This window comes from Equus quagga, chromosome 11 (assembly GCF_021613505.1).
Source record: "Equus quagga isolate Etosha38 chromosome 11, UCLA_HA_Equagga_1.0, whole genome shotgun sequence".
NCBI lineage: Eukaryota > Metazoa > Chordata > Mammalia > Perissodactyla > Equidae > Equus > Equus quagga.
In genome coordinates, this window is record NC_060277.1 from 114,719,248 (window position 1) to 114,741,431 (window position 22,184).

Genomic DNA, 22,184 nt, shown 5'->3' on the forward strand with positions numbered 1-22,184 from the left:
TCGGCTGAAGCGGAGGGTGGAGGGTGCTTAGTGGACTCCTTTGTCAGGGGACAGGGACGTGCTGAGATGGGGTTTGTTGGGGAGTGGCCATCCGGCCTGGCAGTCCCATTCTGGGCCCCCAGGGGCCCCTGCCACCTGCCCCAGGAGGTCTCCCAGCAGCTGTTTTCTGGAACAACTGCAAGCTGAGGTCGGCGGGAGGCCAGAGGGGAGAGCCCGGGTGGGGGTGAGGAGGGGAAGCCCCGCCCCAGTGCCTTGCGGCCCTGGGGGCCCCAGGAGGGGTCGGGTGGTGCGGGCAGCCCGGGAGCTGCAAAGGGCACAGAGAGTGCAATGCTGAGGCGAGCCGCCGGCGGGCCGAGACAATGTGGTTTCAATCTAATTGTCCCAAAATATTGTTACAACACAAACCACGTGCCGTCCACTCACCTGCAACTAATCAGCGGCAAAGCTACCGAATAAATCGGTTCCACACCCTCGGGGCCGGGCAGCCCGGCGCGTGAGCCCAGGCGCCCAGGCCAAGGCCACAGCCACCGGGTCTGCTTCCTGTCGGGGGCGAGAACTGTCAGGACAAGTGGGGCACCCACAGGCGCTCCTCCTCTCTCTGCAACCCCCAGCCCACTCTGGGGGACCAGGCTGGAGGGCCAGCCTTTCATGTCACAGCCGGTCCAGGCTCCAGAGGGTCGGCCAGGGAGCTGGGGCCACACTGGGGCCGAAGCTAGGTCAGCCGAGGTCTGCCAGGGTCCGAGCACCCAAGGAGCTTCCAGTGTCCTCTTTCTGCCCTGACCACCCCATCCCGAGATTCTGGCCTTGGGGGCCTTCACCCCTTTGGGAAATATTTGCATGCCCACCTCAATAGCAACACAACAGCCTTGGGAGTCACCAAGGCCTTTGGTAAATATGACTTGAGTGACTCTTCCAACACTCAAGTGAGTGAAGGATGTCCCCCATCTGGCCGACGAGGAGGCTGAAGTTTGCAGAGGACCCTAGACGTGCCAGGGCTGATTGCTGGTGGGCTGGGGCATCCAATACCTCATTCTTCCAGAGGTTCCGGCTGCCCTGCCTGCACCTGGCATGCTGCGGGGCAGTCGGGCTGGACACAGGCCCTCTGGGAAGGAGGCCTGAAGCCCAGGCCCTGAGCTCCAGGGAAGGGGACAAAGCAGAATACGGTGCTGGAGTAGCGGCTAGCTCTGACGCCTTCTCCTAAGCCTGGAAGGCCCCGATGGTGGCCCTTGAGCTCAGCCTTGAGGGCTGATGGTGTGTCCTTAGGCAGGAAAGATGGTGTAACAATGGGCTCCACAAATCCACACTCAGTGCCTTATTTGGAGGTGGCCCGGCTTCTCCCAGCATCCCAGGAGGAAGGTGCTGTCTGCCGAGGCTGCAGGGTGTGCCCAGAGCAGGGACGGCGGCAACAGCCACCCACTGTGGAGGAGAAGCCGTGGTCTGAGTGTGCCTGGCCTTCCCTCTCCTGCCCCTGAGCCACCGGCTCTGTGGATCCCAATGAAACCCCAGCACCTGCCCGCCCACCCCCCTGTCTCTGTGCCTGATAATGACACCTGCATGGCTTCCTGTGGCTGCCTTGACAAATGACCACAGACTCACGGGCTTCAAACAGCCGACACATATTCTCTCCGAGTTCTAGAGGCAGAAGTTCAAAATCCAGCTGTCGGCAGGGCTGCTTCCCTCTGGAGCCTTCAGGGGAGAATCTGTTCCAGGCCTCTTCCAGCTCCTCGTGGTGACTGGCACCTCTTGGCATTGGCTGGCTTGTGACCCCATCACTCCAGTCATTGTCTCCATCTTCACGTGGCCTTCTTGCCCGAGGTGTGTCTCCCTTCTCTTCTCTTCCAAGGACACTTGTCATTGGATTTAGGGCCCATCCTAATCCAGGATGATCTCATCTTAAGATCCTTCATTTAACTAACATCTGCAAAGACCCTTCTCCCATATAAGGTCACATCCACAGGTTCTAGGTAGGCATATCTTTTCTGGGGAGTGAGGGGTGACCATTCCACCCACTACACAGTGACAGCCTCGCCTGTAACCACCCTGGTGACCATACTTTGTATTAGGTGCCATGCAGATAAGCACTTTCCCACATCAGTTTTCACATTTCTGGGATATAGGTGTTATGATCCTAATTTTTTTTTTTTTTTTGAGGAAGATTAGCCCTGAGCTAACATCTGCCTCCAATCCTCCTCTTTTTGCTGAGGAAGACTGGCCCTGAGCTAACATCCCTGCCCATCTTCCTCTACTTTATATGTGGGACGCCTGCCACAGCATGGCATGCCAAAGGGTTCCATGTCTGCACCCGGGATCCAAGCCGGTGAACCCTGGGCCACCAAATTGGAACATGTGAACTTAACTGCTGCACCACCGGGCCAGCCCCAATGATCCTACTTTATAGATGAGGAAAAGGAGACTCAGAGATGTTAGGCAGCCGCCCTGAGGTGGCACAGCTGGAAATAGTGCAGCTGATTCCAACAAGGCCTGAGCTCTTCCTACAGGACTCAACGTTGTGCCCTTTTATAGAATAAAGCCGGAAAAGTGACCATAGAGGCCTCTTTAAGAGCAGACGTTGAATAACAGGCATGAGAACACCCTGCGGGGAGGGGCAACGTTGCAGAGTGCCTCCACGAGCCTGCGTCTCATGTTTGCACCCGGACATAATTATTCCTCACACAGATTCCGTGTAGACTTGGTGGCCCAGAGAGAGGGCAGTGTGTCCCCAACACCACTCGGCTGGCAGTGGCAGAATTAGGCTCCGGCTCGCCTGCACGGCAGCAGCCTGGAGGCCGAGGTCAGCCCCGGACAGGTTTCCCGTGGCGTCGGCGGGACGAGAGAGAAGACATCAGGATAGAGGACAGGACGACACAGCCCCGAAACCAGGCAGAGAGGGTGGAGACAGCAACGCCCTCAGCCTGCAGCGACTCCTGCAACGGGTTCAGGAGGCTGTGGACGCGAGACCCGCAGGTGATCCCCAAACCTCATTTGTGCTGACATCTCACCCCCTCCCCCGTCCGTCCTTGAAAGAGAAGCAAAGTGGATGGAGTTGCTTTTCATCTCCCATGAAGCCGAGCCTGCCAGGCAGGGGAGCAGCCAAGGACGTGCACTGGGGACCCTGACCCTCAGGGGGGCGGGGCGGGGAGGCGAGTCCCCAGGGGGCCCTATGTACTTCTCCCTGCACCTCTTCCTTTTTTTAAATCATTTTTTTAAATTGTGGTAAAATACATATGACATAAAATTAGCTGTTTTAACCATATTTGAGCGCACAATTCAGTGGCTTTAAGTACATTCACAGTGTTGTGCAACTGTCACCACCATCGATTTTCAAAATTTTCACCATCCCGAGCAGACACTCTCGTCCTCATTAAGTCATAAGTCCCCATGCTTCTCCCCCAGCCCCTGGGAAGCTCCTATCTACCTTCTTTCTCTGTGAATTTGCCTAGTCTGGATATTTAATAAACATGGAATCAGACAATATTCGTCCTTTTAGTGTCTGGCTTCTTGCACTCAGCATAATGTCTTCAAGTTCATCCATGCTGTCGTGTGTGTCAGTGCCTCACTCCTTTTTTTAAGGCTGCATAAAACTCCATTGCATCCATGGGCCCCGTTTTGTTTATCCATCACCCGTGGATGGACACTGGGGCTGTCCCCAGTTCTTGGCGATTGGCAACAATGATGCTGAGGACACGGTGCACAGGTTTCTGTTCAGGTCCCTGGTTCAGGCCTTTAGGTGTATGCACACCCAGAAGTGGAACTGCTGGGCCACGTGGTAATTCTGTGTTCAACTTTTTGAGGAACCACCGGACCTCCTCCCTTTATCAATCCAGATTTTCATCTTTAAAAAGGAAGAGATTTTGTTTCCATTCCCTCTCCTGGGCCAGAGGGGACTCTGTGAAGGTGAGAAACGCTGGAGAAGCTGCTGCAGGTGGCTGAGGTGGCCTCGAAGGCTGCAGGCCCAGGCCCCAGGACAGCAAGGGCACCCCGAGCAGCCGGGGCCCTGCAGGCAGCCATGCTGGGGAGCTCTGACCTGCTCGGCTGGCTGGAGACTGGGCCAGGCTGCATCTGAGTCTCAGCTCTGACCCCCACTGATTGCGGGATCTGAGCTGGTGTCTCCATCACTCTGCGCCTCGGTTTCCTTGTCTGTCAAAGGCAGATTGAACAGCCCCTACCTCTCAGGAGGCTTAGTGTGGAAGGCCGGCCTGGAGCCCAGTGTTGGTGTCCCCTGGGCGCTCAGTAATGTCAGCCCTCGCTGCCCACAGCCTGGCTCTGGGGAGATGGGCCCAGATGGGCCAGTCCCAGCCCACCCTCACCAGCCTGGGTGTTTCAAGGACTCTGTCACCACTTTGTCCGGCTCATTTTCTCCCTCTAAGCTGCTCCCAAGGCCCCCAGGGCGGAGCGGGGCAGGGCGGGCCCAGGGGACTGAGCTCACAGCCCCATGGGAAGAGGACCTGGCAGCCACCCAGAGGAGGGGCCCTGGGAGAAAGGAGGGAGCACAGAGTGCAGACGGCCCCATCTAGTCCCATGGCTGGGCCTGGAGCCTCAGCTCACTCACCTGCCCAGCAGAGGATGGGTTGCCGGCTTAGAGGGCTGGGGGGGCCCGTCATGCGGCTCTCTCCAGCAGGGGGCACCCTCGCATTTCTCCCTCACCTTTGCTTTTCCCGAGGGGCTGCAGGGACCCTTCCTGGGTGGGTCCAGGGATGGACAGCTGGCTGCCTGGGCTGGGCTGGGGGCGCACGGGGCTCAGTACAGGCTGCTCACTGGCCATGCTGGGCTCTTCTGACTATGGAGTTCTCAGGGACCGAGGCCACTGGGATCCACTGCCTCCCCTGCACGGGGCGGAGGAGGAGCTTGGAATGGGTGGGGGGGCTTGGAGATGAGGGGTGCAGCCGAGATGGGGTGAGTCCAGGGGAGGTGTGAGCAGGTGTGCTCGGGGTGCCCCCAGCCTTGTATCCTGTTCCCAGGGTGGCAAGGACCCCAGGCTGCTTGGAGAGGCTGCTTCTGGGGGTACGGGCCTGTGGAAGGTGGGGCAGGGGCTCCAGACTGGACTCCAGGCTGGGGCCTCCCTGCTCTGGGGCTGCCCCTCCACAGAGCCTCTTCCCAGCTGATCCCAGCGTCAGCCGGACCCCCTCTGCGCTCCGCCTTTCCAAGGGAGGGGCTGGCCTTCCCCCAGGCCAGGTGTGCCTGACATGAGCCACAGATGGCCTCGACAAACTTCTTAAAACGCATGATTTCTTTTAGCATGTATTAGAAGAAACAAAACCAACGCATCAAGCCTGCAATTTCACAGATATTAAGGCTTGGGACAAGATCAGGTACGAAAGAAGCCCTTGAGATCACAGAACCAGGTCATAACCAGGTGTTACGGGGCCTGGGGACAGTGAAGCCTGGACTGACTCAGGTCTGGGAGGCCCCCTCTACTCACCACTCAGGGCCCTGGACCACTGACCCCGCTGGAGGAGGGAGGAAGTTGCTGGGCTAGGTGGGAGCTGCCCCCTGGGCCGCGAGGGAGTATGCCCCCAGGCCCAGAGAGGATGCTGCCAGCCTGGCCCCTTCCCGCTGGTTTTTCCCGTCTGTCAGGAGCCTGGCAGAGAGGCCGGCAGGCTGGGCGGTGACTCAGGGCTGGCTGGGGCCCATTTGCTCTGCCCCCTACCCCCGGGTGAAGTGAGAAACCTGACCAGGCTCCAGCACAGATGGGAAACCCCACCCCAGGGCCCGCGGCGGGACAGGTGTGGCTGGGCTGCGGGTTCCGTCCCACACCCACACAGGCCTCGGGCCAGGGCGTCTGAGCCCAGCTTGGCAACGTCCTGCACTGACACAGCAGCTGCCTCTCCCCAGGCCTGGAACCCAGGATCCAGGCCATCCTCCGGCTCTGTTGGGGGGGTTCTGCCCTCGGTGGGGAACACCTGCTTTGACGGCAGGGCTGAAGAATGGGGGTGCCCGCCCTGCTCGGCCTCTGCTCAGCTGTGGGGCCTCGAGCAAGTTGCTTTGGTTCTCTGGGCCTCAGTGTCTGTCTCTGGAAGGGTCATCTGCTCAACAAGCATTCTCAGGTGACCTCTCAGGCTCCTGAGACGTGCCCCCTTCTGTCCCCCACGCCCTGCTCTCACCTGGAACAGAGGGGCAGCGTTCCAGACCCTGGGGACAGGGATCAGGGTCAGTCACAGCTCTCCCACACCCTTCCTGGTGGAAGGGGCCAGGGCCGCTCGGTAGTGGGGTGGCCTCCCTCCCAGGGGAGCCCTCCTGTGGGGGCTGCCTTGAAAGCCCAGCAGCAGTGCCCAGTCGTGGTGGCCACTGCGATTTCTCCCTGGTTCCTTTCTTTCTCCCTTCGTCCCAGGCACCACGCTGGCTCTGGAGACTCCCGGGGAGGAGTGGGGCAGTGTCCCAGCAGCAGCCAGGGAGACCCGCCCCGGCAGTACAAGGACACCCAGTGCCTCTGGAGCTGGCCGAGGCCTCACAAAGGAGATGCTGTTGGAGGACAAGGAACGAATTCCTGGCAGAGCAAAGAGCAAAGGCTCTCGGGCAGGACCACAGATTCGGGGGGCAACTCGGAAATAGGATGTGAGGGTTGTTGTGGGGGATGGGATGGGGTACAGATAGGCTGTGTCCAGTGCCAACCCGCCCTCCCCGGCTGGCGGCCCCCACTCCTATTCTTTGGGCTGCAGTGACACGGAGTTAGCCGTCCTGATGGGGGGAGGCAAGACCCAGACGGTGGCGGTGGGCTTCGAGTCTCCCACTGCCGCAGCCTGGGTGCCGCTGACAGCCGGACTGAGAAGTTCCTACCGGCAGGAGCAGGTGGGGATCTGAATTTATAGCAAGTGTGCCGGGTTCCAGGGAAAGGGAACCCACATTTCATCAGAGAAATACAGGTTCTCGTCTCGAGCCTGCTGACCACTGTCGAGGGACACACAGACACAGGGGTGCCCACTGGGTTGAGGGGATTGAGCGGAGCCTGGCGCTGTGGGTGAGGCGTGTGCAGGAGAGGACACGAAGGGAGGGAGGAGAGGAGAGCGGTCCCGGCCAGGAAGAGGCCCAAGGAGGGGAGGCCAGTGCGGTCAGTCACAGCCACGTCCTCGGTTGTGCCTGGTGGAATCGGGGCCTGGGCAGCCACCGGCCTGGAGCTGGCCAGGGGCTGTGATGTGAGCTCTAGGGGGCAGGACTCCTGCTGTCACCTGCCTGTCCCGACCCCTTGCCCAGAGAAGGACGCTGGGAAGGCTTTCTGAGCTGTCCCCACACCCTTGCCTGGAGCTCCTGGACTGTGGGCAAAGCTGAGGCTGTGGACAGTGAATGAGCAAGGCCTGGAGGCAGGACCCATAGCCCCCCTCCTGTCCCTCCACCCCACCCTGACCCTCCCACAACCCCCCACGAGGTCTTTCTGCCATGCTGAGGTCTCATTCAAATTAAAGGAGAGGAAAATGCAAACCCCAGCCCACGTGAGCTGGGCCTCCTGGCCTCCGAGAGCCCTGGGGGGAGGTGGAGGGCGGCTCTGCAGGCTGATGGGGATCTTGGGGAGCAGGAGGGGCCCCCAGGCGTGACCACCGCAACAGCTCTCACAGGCAAGGGTGGCCGAGGCTCTGCCGTGCCCTCTGCCCCGTGAAAGAGGAGGCCCGGGAGGCGCCCACTTGGCAGCCGCCTGATGGTGCCCTCCTCACAGGAATGGGGACCCTTGTCCTCGGTGTCGCATGGCCGCCTGTGACAGAGGAGCCTGCCCAAAGCCACAGAGCCCTGTGTGTGTGTGTGCAGTTCCAGGGGGATCTGCGTCAGCTGGACAAGCTGCTCTCTGCGGGCTCCTCATCTGGGTCTGCACTCTGCCAGCATGAGAGGCGGTCGTGGCAGTAAGGCACGGAGCCCGGCGCGGGGCCCAGCGTAAGCCCTCCACCACCAGCAGGAGCACCATCCAGCTCCCTGTCAGTGTGTGTGACCTTGTGGGTGGCATCGGGGTCTGAAGGCGCTGGCAAGTGGGAATGTGCTTGGGGTCGGGAGCGGGGGGAGCAGGCGGCTGGGGGCTGCCACCGGTGGGGCCTGGGCCAGCTCCCCACTCCTCAGCTGGGGCCCTTGAGCTCAGTGTTTAAACCCCTTACACCTCAACGTTCTCATCTGTGAAATGGGATCGTTCTAACACAGCTGTTCTCACGGTGCGTCACGAGGGCCCGAAGGGGTGACATGGGCGCAGTGTGCTCTAGGGCCCTGCGCCCAGTCAAGGTTGAGTCAGCTCGAGCCGCTGTGTCCCCGCCTCCCGCTGAGCTCCAGTCTATCACAGCCTCAGTTTCCTCATTTAAAAATGCTAACAACAGCAAACTGCCGGTGGCGGGGGGGATCAGGGAGTCAGTGTCTGAGACAGGGCTTCGTAACTGTGGTTTCCTCCTCAAGCACCTTCTGGGGAGCAGCAGGGACCTTTCAGTCTCTCGGGGTGGGGATGGGGCCCAAGGTGCTGGGAGCGCCCTTCAGGGGCAGTTGAGCAACAAGCCCGCCCACCCACTTCGTGAACATTGTACGGCCGGCCGTTTCTGCAGCGGGAACAAGAGCCGGCGCCTGGTTCACCTTTGTCTTCCGGGCGCCTCCCGAGCGCCATGGGTGAGGTGGCTGTGGGACAGGGTCACAAGTAAGCCGGGGTCTGGCCCCTCCAGGCCTCGGAGGACATCCTTTTTTGAAGTACATACAAATAAAATACCTTTGCATCTGCCGACTTTGTACCAAGCAGCTCTTTCTAAAAGCGTGCAGTCATGGGGCCCTCCTCTCCTTCATACAAAGTCACTGAACAATCTGGAGGCAGCTGCAGATACCGCGACACTTCACCCCTAAGGACTCGGCATTTGGCGTCCAAGGAGGGCCTTCTTACCTCATCACGCCCAGGGAACGTGGCTGGCACCGCCCGTCAGGTCCCGCATGCCCCTGTGCAAACTCCTCAGTTCCTCCGCAATCTCTCAGAGCCGACCCCACCCCAGCCCTGAGGGGTCCAGGGTCCTACTTACGGTCTTCCACTGTACCTAGTTGTCACCGCTCTCTAGCCTCCTTCCCTCTAGAACAGACATCCCATCCTTTTGTCTTTTTTAACAGGGGTCTCCTTGGAGCGTCCAGAGCGGCTGCTCTGCAGAGCGTCCTCCGAGTGGACTTCCTCTGTTCGTCCCTGTGGCTCGATTCAGGGTAAGCATTCTGGACAGGAGCACTGCACAGGTGACACTGTGAGCCCTGGGGGAAACTGAGGCTCGGGAGGTGGAGTGATGCAGTCACCATGGCTGGCCTGGCTGAGGCTGACCTCAGGGTGCCTCTGGCCCCACCTGCTGCTGCGGGGGCTCTGATGGGGGCTGCCTGCCGCCCCCAGGCCTGGACCGCACGGCTCCCACTTGGAGCAGCAGATGTCTGCTCACGGATCTGTCCCTTTCGTGGACTCGGTGTTCTCTGAGGTGGCACCTGCCTTTTGTCTCACCTCTGAGCCGGCCTAGGGGCCAGCAGGGAGCAGACAGGACCTTGGAGGGCTGGAAGAGAGGGCGGAGTGCCCAAGGAGCTCCTCAACAGATGCCCCAGGGCACCTGCTCCGCAGACCAAGGGGGTCGAGCTCAGGCCAGAGCTGTTTGGAGGGCTGGGTGCCAAGCAGCACCAGGGAACGTCCAGACAGGAATCGCCACATCCTTTACCTAAGAAGAGTCTCAAGGAAGATCCAGAGGGTCGGGGCCGAGGGCCCTGGGGCACAGGGTGGGCCTGCATCCAGCTGGGTCCAGGAAGAAGGTGGAACCGGCCTGCATTCCTCTCTCTGGGCTGCCAGTGCCCAGAAAGGAGGTGGGGGGATAGCGGAGGGAAGGTGTCACCCATTCCCCAAGATCCTCTCGTACAACCAGGGCGGAATCCAAAGGTGCTGTGGCTGGAAGAGGAGGCAGGCCTGCCAGCTGGGTGCGGGGGCTTGAAAGGCCTTTCTGTCGCTGTCTCTGGAGCGGTTTGAGGGTGTGTGGCTCACCGCTTCCAAGTAGGCTGCCGCCGTCGGGTCAGTGTGTGGTTTAGATCCGTCAGGGCCTGGCAGGCCCACCCAAAGGGGGACTCAGGGAGCGCTTGCCGGAGGCCCAAGGGCAGAGTGGTGGGCAGGGCAGTGAGGAGGGAAGGTGCTGCTGGAACCAGCAGGAGGGGGTGCAGAACGCACTGTGGCCCAGAGCCAGGGTGCTCGCCTCTCCACCCCACCTTCCTCCCTTGGCTCTCTGGCCTGTGCCTCCCCGGCTCCACGTGCCAGAAGCCTAGGAGCGAGAAGGCCACCTGCGATGTGCAGGCCACAGGAAGCAGCCCCCAGGGTCAGAGCAGGGCAGTGGGGGCCCAGCACTCCAGCCGGTCCAGCGTCAGCAAGCCACTCCCATCCGGCCCCTTAAGTCAAATCGATAAACAAGCATAGAACAAATTCCATTTCGATGAAAGCATCACCAAACAGCAGATTCCCAAGCTCCAGGATAGGCGTCTGAGAGCAGAGGGCCCCGGCTGGGAGGCTCCCGCACCTGTTAGGATCCGCCCTGAAGGGAAGGGAAAGAGACACCTGCCTTCTGCCAGCACCGCCCTTCTGAAAGTCCCACGGGGCTGCAGGGTGGGAACAGCCGTCCTGGGCTGGGATGCTGCAGGTAAGGCCAGGAAGGACTGAGGACTTGGGCCAGGAGCTTGGGAACGGTTTGTGTGGTGTCGAGGTTCTCTGGCTGCGTGTGGATCTAGGATGGACGAGGACTAACGGGGAGAAAGCCTGGGTCAGGAAGGCTGGGCGGGGGGGGCAGTGACCTAGTGACATATAAGGGACCAGGCTGAGAAGGTGACCTTCCACTAGAGAACAGATATCAAGATTCAGGATGGGCAGGACTCAGTGAAACCAGAGGTTAGGGTGGGCAGAGGGAGGCCCCCCCAACTCCGGGGAGAGACAGCACCCCTCTCTTCCATGCCTTTGCCCCCACCCCCATGGTGCTGGGGGTGCCCTCAGACCCCGGGGGCCACACCAGGATCGTTGCATCTGCAGAACACCCCTAAGTCCATGGACATTCTCCTAAGCTTTCCTGAGGCCAGGACACCATTGCCTGCAGTGACCGAATCAGGGGCCCAGCCCAGGTGCACTGAGGCCTCCAGTTGTAGGGGGTGAGAGAAGAGGGGACCAAAGCACGGACCGCCTCAGATCAGAGCCCAATGGCCCAGGCCAAAGTGTTGCTGCAAAACTTAGAAAGCAAACAACAGGTCTGATGTGACCTCGACCAGAAGCTGTAAGGCCAGTGTTACAGTGTCTGTGTCCCCCGAGGGAATGAGGGAAAGGAAGCATTGAACCAGTGTGTCCTATGCCAACCTTGCCAGAGCACCCAGGCGGCTCCACAGGACGGAGAGCAGTCAGCGTGAAGAGTGCGAGGTGCTCCTGGAGGGGAGGCACCCCTTTCCTAGTGACATCCTTGAGGAGGACCCCCCCTGCCCCATGCCCCTGGCCCACTCCAGGCCCCGGAGCCGTGTGGTGAGGCTTGGGCCCCTCGCCCTCAGAAGGTGCCCGCCCCAGCCTGCCGAGCCCAAGCCCTGGAAGCCGGTCAGCTGTCTGGCTCAGGGCTGTGGGCAGGGTCCCAGGTGGGGGGAGGGACACATCAGGCGTCCTGCTGGCATGACAACTTTAATTAATCTGCAATGTGCTGTGTTTTGGACAAAGGCAGGCTTCTCAGTCAGACAGACCTGCTTCACATCCTGCTGTGTGGCCTAGGGCAAGCTACTGAATCTCTCTGTGTTTCTTGTCTTCATCTTTAATGTTATTTCCACAGCAGGGCCCCTGTGGGGACCCAGGGAGCTAATGCTGTAAATGTACCAAGTCCAGGCACCGGCTGAAGCCAGCTCCTTCCTCTTCCTCCTGCCCTCCCTTCCTACCCTGCGTTCCTGTGGCCTCGGGACAAAGCAGTCTGGCAGTCCCCATAGGGTGCCCAGGGCTGGCAGTATGGGCTAGCACAAGCCCACCCAGCCCAAGGAGGTATCACCCCTGCTCAGGGTGGACAGAGGATAGCCAAGCTGGACACAGGTGATCTCTGCACCTGCCAGGTAGGCAGAAAGGCCCAGTGCCGCTGTGGCTGTCAGCCGGGAGTCTATGCCATCAGGATGAGTGAAGCTTGCTCCCCTCACCGCCCCCAATCTCCCCCGTCCCCAGCTCCTCCAGCTTCATTTTGGTCACATTTCACCAGCATGGAGATGCTGGGGTGGCTGCCTCTTGGTCACTGCAGGGAAGAGGCCAGGAAGCCCTCTCACCCTTCCTGACCCCTATCTGTCTTTTCAAGTTTGCTCTGATGTCTGGTTCTGCAAGGAAAATTTCCAGGTGGAGACAATGAGGTCAGCTCTGCCACAAACAGGACCATAAAAGGGCCAAGGAAGCCATCTTTGTGCCTTGCAAAACCTCATCATCCATCCATCCATCATTCATTCAACATACACTTCCTGCATGAAGAGCTCCCCCTCCCCCAAATCCCAGTGCTGACCCTGTAGCCCATCCACGTCTTCTGGGTGGTGGTTGGACTGCCTGGGCAGAACCATCCGAGGTATTTGCTGATCACACTCCCAGGCCACTCTCCAGGGTGGGGCCTGGGCGTCTGGGTTTTGGCCAGGGACCCTGAGAACCCCCACACGGCTGCTCCTTTGGGGAAGGCACTGAAGGCGCTGAAGGCCCAGCCTAGGAGCCGGCAGAGCAGCAGACTGTGGAGAACCTCTGTTGGGGACCCGGCCATCAGGCGCTGTGCCCTCCTTGCTCCCGGGATGCAGAGACCAGAGCAGTGGCCTGCTTTGCCTGAGCGCTAATTCTCCACTCAACTCCAAAGGGACAAGGCCTGCCAGGCCCAGAGCTCTAGAATGACAGGATGGGGGCTGTGCCTCTTCATAGGACAGGGGAGTCCCGGGGGCAATGTCACCAAGAGCCAGGCACCCTCCGCCTCGGGTGGACCAGTGAGACCGTGGTCACTTGTCTCCAAAAGGAGAGCTCTAAAGGAAGGCAGGGGCCCCTGACCACCCCCCGGCCCTCCCTAGCCCCCACGGCCATCCCCTCCCTCCTCTCCTTTAGGGCTCCCAAGGACCCCTTTCCACCACAGCACAGAGGTCTCTGGACATTCAGCCAGGGCTTCCCCCCCCCCCCTTGCCTCTTGTGAGGGGCTTTCCTGGTGTAGGATACCCTGGCTGGAAGCACCTCAGAGGACCCCATTGGGCCCAGGTCACCCAGCGAGAGATCCGTGGTCGGGGGTGTAGGGGTGGCTTGAACCCTTACAAACTGCCTTCACCCCTGCGGTGGCTGCACCCAGGCCCTGGGGCTGCAGAGCTGCTAAATTGCATGAGGGACCCCAGCCCCCGGAAATTCTTGTTCATGCTAATGGCTTTTCAGGGGTCCTTGTGCACCCGGGCCTCGTCCTCCCAGCTGGCATGATTAGCAGTGAATGCAACGCCTGGAAAATTATTAATTTCCATCCGTCAAGTTTACTTCTGGGAAAGTTTGCCAATTAACTCTGCAGGATGAGGCACCCAGAATAAAAGGGTGAGGGAGCCAGAGGCCCGGGACAGTCCTGGTGGGGGGTGGGGGACAACAGGATCCTCAGGAGCCTGGAGGGCAGTGGACAGAGGAATTAGGAGGCTGCTCCCAGCCCCCACCCAGCAAGGCAGCCAGCACGTGGCAGGAGGGGGCAAGACCGCCTCAGTCCTGTCCTCCCCGGTCATGGCTGTATCTTGCTAAAACGTGTGTGTGTGTGTGTGTGTGTGTGTGTGTGCATTGTGGGGGGTGACAGGCCAGGCTAGGAACCCTGGCTCTGATAGTGTCCAAGTGTGGACAATGAAGCTGACAGTCTAACACTGGGTCTGAATGGCAGGAGCTGGTGGCCCGGGATCCTGTGACCACCACCGTGGAGTGTTTCAGGTTTCAGATGTCCTGCCTGACAGGCCCCAGTCCTGGTCCTTTACAGATTCTTTCCCTCACTTGTGCAAAGCCAAGTGCCTCCCCTTCAGTGCTGGGTTCTGAGCTCTCCATAGGTCTCTCACCTCTTCTATGGCCCCACCTCTCCTGTAGCTGGGGTTGGACTGTTGCTGTTGTGACCCTCGCTTCTCTTCACGCACCTTGGCCTGTGTGCGGGCTGGGGAGGGGGCAGAGGGGTGCAGAAGGAAACCCAGGAGACACATCCGCAGAGGCTGTCTGGCCCTCAGGCCTTGGCACTGCATATGGTGCCCTGCTTAGGCAGAGAGCGCCAGGAGGGGACAGCTGGACCCTCCAGAGGCTGCAGAAACGGGCTTCCGATCCACATGCAAGGCCAGTGCAGAGCTCCTGACACTGGGGGGGTCCCCACAGGTACCAGGCAGGCTGCTTTGGACTTGAGGAACCTGCCCGGCTGCCTGTGGGATGGGGTGGGGGGAGCCACTGTGCCCAAGGTCCCAGAGTGCTGGGGGACAATCCTGCCCAGCAGGCTTCCCCAGGCCCACTGCGCAGGAGCCAGGGACAGAAGGGCAAGGCCTCAGAGTGACTTCACTGCTGTTTAAAAGGCAGCCCGGAATATTCCACCCCTGCCAGCCTAAGCCCTCTGCCACTCCTTCAGCTCCCTCTGCGTTTCCTGCTACTCCGGGTCCCATTTCTTCTGGGTCATTCCCTGTCCCTCCAAATGGAGGGGCTGCGGCCCGACCCCCTCCAGCGATGCCCAAGCTGGCCCCCATCAAACCCCAGAAGTACTTAGAAACGTAAATTAAAATAAATTACATTTTTAAATCGCAAATAGGGACCATTTTATCGTTTTTATTGCATAACAACCATTAATGAAGTATAGTCCCTACCGCCTTGACGGCCTGGAGACTAAAGTTCATTCCGTCCTCCTCGCAGGCCGTGTGTCACAGCCGTGCACCTGGTGAGACGAAGGTAAATCAACTCACGGCAGGACCAGGGCTTCTGGGGAAGGTCCTGGAGGCTACGTGGTGGATGGGTCAGGGGGTCCGGGGGAGAGAAGCCTCGGTGGGTGGGGCTGGGACCTGCCCCTCTCCCCTTCTTGACCAAGGAGGGCCCAGCAGAGAGGGCTGTGTAAGGGCCCCTGGCAGCCCCTCCACATACACTCCCCCCACCCCCAGTGACAGAGAAGCTGAATGGGACTGACCCGGCGAGGCCGATACCAGGAGGCCCAGGCCAGCCTGCACACCGCAAGACCAGCCAGCCAGTCTGGCTTTCCCTGGCCCTTCCTCAGCAAGGCCACTTTTCTAGGCTTGCTGCAGCACTGGGGGAGGGGGCCAGGACGGCCAAAGTCCCCTCCTCTTTCCGCACTATGCACTGGGAGTCTGCAGGGGGCAAGCCGGAAGCCAGGTCACGTCTGGAACCAGAGCTCCCCAATTTCCTCCCTGGCGGGACAGGTGAGCAGCAACTGCTGCCTAGGTGAACCCACTATTCAGCCCTATGGATGGAGGGGGGAGTATCTGTGAGTGCAGAGGCCAGCCCGGGCCTGGCCGCAGGGGAGGGACCACAGACACCACCTGTGCCAGACTCCGTCCCCAGGCCCCCTCATCCCATCCTCCAGGGCCCAGGCCCATTAATCTTTAACTACCTCGAGGCTAGCGCTGACCCCAAAAGCAAACAGGGCTAGGTTTCCTGGAGAAGGGACACCCCAGCGAGGGGTAGCACCGAATGGGCTGGGGGTGGGGGCGGGGCCGGAAGGCTCCAGTCGTCCCCCAACCATGCTGGAGGAGACCACTAACTTCTCGCCGGTTCAGAAAGCTGTGACCTCTCCCAGAAGTGAGGGGGGCAGGAGCAGGACCCCAAGGCATTTGGGAGCCAGGTCTGAAGGGCCAGGAGGGGGCTGGGGCTGGAACAGTGGAGGAGGTCCCAGGAGCAGCCCGAGGGCAGAGGGGTCCCTGGAGAAAGGAGAGGAGGGGGCGCTTCCTCCAGAAAGGAGCTGGGCTATTGTTACACTTTCCGAGGCCAGGGAATTTCTCCAGGAGGTTGTGACAACCAAAAAATAATAATAATAACGCCCCTCCCCCAGCAGCAGGAATTCTGGAAAAAACAGCTGCTGCTGCTATCGGGCGGAGGAAAAAACAAGGTCAGGCGCTGCGAAGATTTAATTCAAGGCGCGCACCCGCAGCCCGCCGGATGCGCAGCGCGGGATTCGGGGTTCGTGGCCCGGCGAGAGCCAAGTGGAGCGCCCGGCGGTCCCTCCAGCCTCGGCCCCACGTCGCGGCCGGGGTCTCGGGCCGAAGCCCTGCCCGGCGTGGCGGTCGCAGTGGCTCTGGCTTCCGCGTGCCAGCCGGCCCGGAAACCGACCGGGGAGGGGTGGCCCGCGCTCGCTCGGGGCTGCCTTCTGCCCCGGATGCTCGGGGAGGGGAATGCTAAATCCATCTTCAACAAACCACCCAATAAATGGGGGCGGGGGGCAGAAAGGAAGAGGAGGACGCCGCTATCGGGAGAATGGAGCCCGACCTTAATCATAAGTGACAAGGGAATGGGCCGCGGGCGCTGGCGGGCCAGGCTCGGGCAGGGTCATCAAGACCCCATCCCCATCTCGGTCCTCCACTTGCCCAGCGGGCTGCGCCTTTCTCCGCTGGGGGAGGGAGCGTCAACCCGCCGGGCGGAGAGGGCGGGCTCTGGGGTCGGTCCGCTTAGAGGCGGGGGTTTGGCTGGGCCTGGAAAGTTCTGGGCGCTGACGCCCACTCCCCAGGGCCTCACTCGCCGTCTGGGCCCCCGAGGGGCTGCAGGTGGAGAACGCAGTGGGTCCGGGACGCGGTGGGTCTTGCTGGCACCCTGGGCGAGCCCTCGTCGTCGGCGCGGGCACGGAGCAGGCCCTGCGGGAGCGCAGTCATTTTGCAGCGAGTAGCGCAGACGAGCCTGCTCCATTCCTGGTGTCCCGCCGAGGCCCGCGGCTCGGCCTGCGCAAGGCCCTGCCTGGGGAACGCGCGGGGGCTTTTAGAGGGGCGCCCTTCGGCATCCCACGCGCGCTTCCAGGGGCGGCTGTACCTGCGCCGCGGGGCGAGCAGACGCTTCGGCCCCCATGGGTGTTCCGAGGGCCCCGAGACTCCGGAGCCTGTGCCGGGGGTTTCGACGTTTCGAAGGAGCCCGAGAAGCGGGCCCCACGCCTTCGGGGGGAAACGGCACCGCGTGCGCGCCGCCGGCGAGGCCTGCGCGGCGTGGGAAGGGCGAGCGGCGGGGCCCAGCGGGAGAGGCCGCGGGAGAGGCGAGGCCCGCTGCCCCCGGCGCCCAGCCCCCGCCCGAGCGGCGCTTCCCGCCCGGCCCCTCCCGGGTGTGAGTTCCTGTCTCTGGCGGAAATCAACAAACAAATAATTCTCTGCATTCCCCAAACTGGGGAACCGGGGGTGAGGAGGACCGGGGGTGGAGAGGAGGGGACAGGGTCGAACCCGCTGGGTTTCTTTACTTTAAAAATTATATATTTTATGTCACAATCGCTTTTCGTTAAGACCACAAACATCCAATTTGGCTTGGCGTAATAAAATCAGCCGGAGCTCCCTTAAACGGAGCCATTCCGGTGAATTAAGTTGTGAAATCTAATCTATTATATCCATAAAGGAGAATGCTTTCATTGTAAATTCAGGTTATAAAGAAACTATACCTGGGCCGCCAGCCTCCCTTTCGGATTTGCTACTCGAAAGCTTATCAAATTACTTCAAAATGTGGGGCTACCCTCTGCATATCTCATGGCAACAAAAATTAAATGTGGCAACATTTCTCTTAATAGTAGGAAAAGGTCAGAAACAACCGCCACAACAAGGGGGTATAATTAAAAAAAGACTTCCCCTCTCAACCTCTTCTTTGCGTTGGGGAGCACAGTTACTATTTTCCCAATTAATTCGAGTTTTTAAAACAATCTAAACGGCCCAAGACTTCCTTCACGTTCTCTCCCGCTCCATGGCTGGTGGCGTCAGGGGCGCAGCTCGTGGGCCCCGAAGACCGCGTGGCTCAGCCGAACCTGCCGCCGAGGCCCCGCCCGCAGCCTGCACACCTGGGCTGGAGAAGGGGCCTTCGGACGGCCGGCGCGCTCCTCGGGCACTGGTGCCCAGTCCTCAGGCCGAGGGCGCCGCTCTGTCGTCTCAGCAGTGGCCGGGCCAGACAAAGGAGTCGCCACCGAGGGGTTAATCTGTCGCGCATCCTTCCCGAGGGGTTAATCTGTCGCGCATCCTTCTCCGCAGCTTGGAGTAGGAAAATGCAGCCCCCTAAAAACATTTATTTGGTCCGCAAATGGGGTAGGGTATTGGCTGCCCTTCCTTGGACAGGGTTCTTGGGCCCCAGTCACTCGCTAACCAGACCACCCCCTCCCGCTGCGACACCTTCATCCATTTCTGAGAATTAACTGACTCCAGGTTTGGGCCGGGGGCGCTGTGTTCTGGCCAGAAGTTGGGGGCCTTAAGGACTCTCCGCCGTTGCTCCCGAAGAGGGGTGTTCGGTGGACGGCCAGGAGGAGATCGATAAGTTCCGAAATCCCCAGGTAAGCGGAGGACACGGCTTTGTCAGGCCCCTGAAGATTTATGAGGCTCCGGCGGAGTGTTGGCCAGGCCTGGCCGAGGCTGCCAGCGCACCCCGTCTAATCTCTGATTTCCATCTAATTATTTTTTTCCTGCCACTTTCAACTGAGTGTCCGGAGAGACGAACAAAGAGAGGAGAATGGGGGATGGGGCCGCCAGGCAGCCGCGAGGGGTCGGCTGGGGGTCCTCCCGCAGGACCGTGGGGGCCCCACAACGCCCCAGCCCCCTGCCCTGCGCGGGCCCCCAGGAGGGCGAGGGATGAAGAATGACTAGACTGGGACCACGGGGGGCTCGCTCTCCGGCTTGGCTCTCCCGCAGCCGCTGGGCCAGGGTGGAGGCGGCGACCCCGAATGAGGCTCAGAACCCAGCGCTGTCGGCACCGCACCCAGCCCACCATCCGACAGGGGTTCTTGGGAGGAATCCCTGTGAACGCCCTTCGGTGCCGGGAGAAAGAAAAAACCTTTCCTTTAAATTGCAATGAAGGAGGTCGTGGAGGAAGGTCGACAGGCCGGGTGAGCCCAACCAGAGGCGGCCGAGAAGGCAGAGGGAGGCCCGATTTTTCTTCCCGCACGGAAAAAGGTCCGCCCAAGCGGGTAAGAAAGGAGCGGAGCTTGCATTTTTCACGTCTTAAAAAAAAAAAATGCCAAAGTGGAAAATGATTTTACTGGTCACCACCCATAAGTCAACTAAAAACAGGGATAATTAGAGTGTAGGGAATTCGGGGGACCATAAATCCTCGGCGCCTTTTCCACTGGAGTCGCGAGCCTTTATGGCTTGTTGAGTTTTATTTCGAGAGAAGTGAGGTCCGGGGCTTTGGTGGATGCGGGTCTGCGCCGGGAGCGCCACGCCGGGGCGAGACGCGCAGCGAGGGCGCCCAGAACCCCTCGCCTCGCCACCGGAGGGTGGAAACCGACAGTGCGCGCTCTGCCCCAGGGAAGGGCCTTTGCCGCCCCCGGGGCTCCTCTCTGCCCAGCCCAGAAACCGAGACTTGGGACGAGCGGGGTTCTCCGGGGCTGGGAATTGGTACAGAACCCAAGCGGGCGGGGGACTCCTTTTCTTTCCAGCCCAAATTCCAATGAGAATACTCGGGTGTGCGCGGGGACTGGGAAGTGAGGCGTTTTTTACTGCCTGCCCCATTCAGCCTCCCACCCCATTCGGCCCTTTGTTCTAACTTATGGGGGTGGGGGGGAGGACACAAAATCGCACCCTTCCCTTTAACCATCAAATCCCTCATTTTCAGTCTCCCGAACGGCAAGGAGTACGTTTCACTCCATGGGGGATTTTTCCCCACCGGGTGGAGACCAAATTTCCAATTTCTCACGTATTTAGGACTCTTCCTTTTCTGACACAGTATTCAAACAAAACCACGCCAAATCCAAACGTGATCTAAAGTCCCATTAATCAGGTACGAAAGTGGAGAAAAAGTGAAGGTTCCTTCTCTCTTACAGTATCCCCAAATAAAAGCGCGCCCTTTCCGGCACTCTCTCTGGCCCACGCCTTTGTTATCAAGACCCACTCCCGTCCTAAGAACAGGCGGGGGGAACTACAGGTTCACACTCAGAAGAGTTCTCCCCCCAAAACGACTCTTCTCTGAGGATTTCTTTTGTTTGAAGTGGGCATGGGGGAGGGGAAAGAGCCCGCCCCGGCCTGCCTACCGGACCTCTCCTAACCCCCCCAAGATAACAAAACCCACGGGCCTCCCCTAACCGGCAAGTCCGGAGCTCCTGGGGCTAGGACGGGCTCACTACAGGACAAGGAGAGCTGCACGCCCAGCATGGGGCCAAGGTCGGGTTTCCCCATCCCCAGCTTCCTCCGACCTCCCCTCGAAACTGAGCGTCCCCGCTCGACAAAGAATCCGGGTTTTGCAGGGGGTAGGGCTGGAGAGACAGCAGGGAACGAAGCCCCGTTGCCCCGGCTCCGGGCGGAGGCAAGGCGCATGGTCTCTGAAGCGAATTAAACGGAACCTAGAGAAAAACGACCAGCTTTGCCAAAGGGGCACTCGCTCCGAACACCGAGGTGGAGCGGAGGACGGTCCTCCAGCCGAGGCTGCAGGCTATCCCCGGCCGGCGTCCACCCGCGCTTGACCCACCCTCCCTGAGCCCCGCAGAAAGACACGTTTGCAGCGAAAGGCTCTTACACACCAACCGGGTTTTTATTCGTCCCTTACCCGGCGTGCGCTCTGGGCGCGCGGGAAACAAGGAAAACGCACATACCTGGCGGCGCTCCGAGGGCGGCCTCGCGGGCCCACCGCTGGCGAGGGGGCCCCCAGAAGCCACTCCCCGCCCGGCTGGTCGCCCCACAGCCCGTCCCTCCCTCCCCGGCGACGCACCCCGCGGAGCCAACTCTCCAGGAAGCGCGAGGAGCTTCCTGTCTGGGCGCTGCGTCCATCTTCCAGCGCCAGGGCCCGCACCTCCTCCCCGTGCGCGGGCGCGCAGAGTCCCCGCGGCCGGTAGACCCAGAAGGGGACTCTGAAGCCGCGGAGCCGAGCGTCCCGCTGCTGGGCTGCGGCTCCAGCTGCAGGTCCGGGCCCGGGGCGTCTTTCTCTGCCTGGGCTCCCGCCTTCCCACGTTTCCAGCCAAACTGCGGAGACGGACGCTGAGCCCTCGGGGAAGACCAGGCGGCGGCGGCGGCGGGAGCGGTAGGGGCAGGAGCCCCGGGGCGGGAGGGGTGCCGGGCCGAGGGGCGGGCGGAGGGGCGGGCAGGCGCCCCGCTCCCCGCGCTCCACGGCCGCCGTCCTCGAGGGGCGCCCGGGCTCCGCCCACGCGGAGGGGCCCCGCCCCCGCCGCCCCGCCCCCGGCCCGCGCCGGAGTTCTCCCACTGCACACCCCCGCGCTCCCCCAACCTCGCGCCCCGCTGTCCTCCCCGCCGTCCCTCACCCGTCCCCTCCCTACTCCCGCCCTCTCCCCTCGTCTCCTCTTCCCCCGCCCCCCTCCGCTGTCTCTCGCCCGCCTCGCTCCTCCCCGCTCCTCCCCGCTCCTCCTCCCCCCTGCACCCTGCCCAATCGCCGCGCGGCGCCGCCGTTCCCTTTGTCTGGGCCGCGAGCGCGGGCCAATGGGATTGCGCGGAGAGGCGGGCGGCGCGCGTCTGGGCCAATGGGCGGGCCGGGCGGGCCTCGTGGGTAGGCGCCGCGGCCCCGGTGTCCGTGCGCGGCCGGGCGGCGTCGGGCAGGCCCGCACCCGCGGTCAGGACTGAGGCTCGGTAGGCGGGAGACTCACCGTCCCCAGTCCCCCGCGTTTTCTCCCCGCTCTGACTCTGTCCTCCGTTGTCCGGAAACGCGCCCCGGAAGGCGGGGTTGGGGAAGACCCCCGCGTGGCGGCTGCGCAGCAGGACGGCAGCAGGACCCCGGAGGCCCAGGAGGAGTTGGTTAAGAACAGCTCTGATCCGCGCCCCGCGCCCCGCGCCCCGGGGCCGCCCCGCGCCTTGCGCATTTCCCCGAGGACTTGCAGAGAAGCGAAGCACTCCCGAGAGGGAAGGAGGGTGCCCTGAGAGCGAGGATGGGACAGCGCCCCGGAGTCCCGGAGGGAGGTGCTGCTTACAAGCGTCTCTGCCCGCAACGAGGTCCCCTGGGGTGGGCCAGGGGGGATGGCCGTGGGAGAGGGGCCCAGGAGCCTGTCCGGGTCTTACGCGCTGCCTGGCGTTGTCTCAGGGTCACCCCGAATGAGGAGCAGACTCCTGTTCCCCGGAGCTGGGTCATACTGAGGGAGAAATGTCAGGACCCCAAGAGCCAGGGCCCTGGGGCTCTC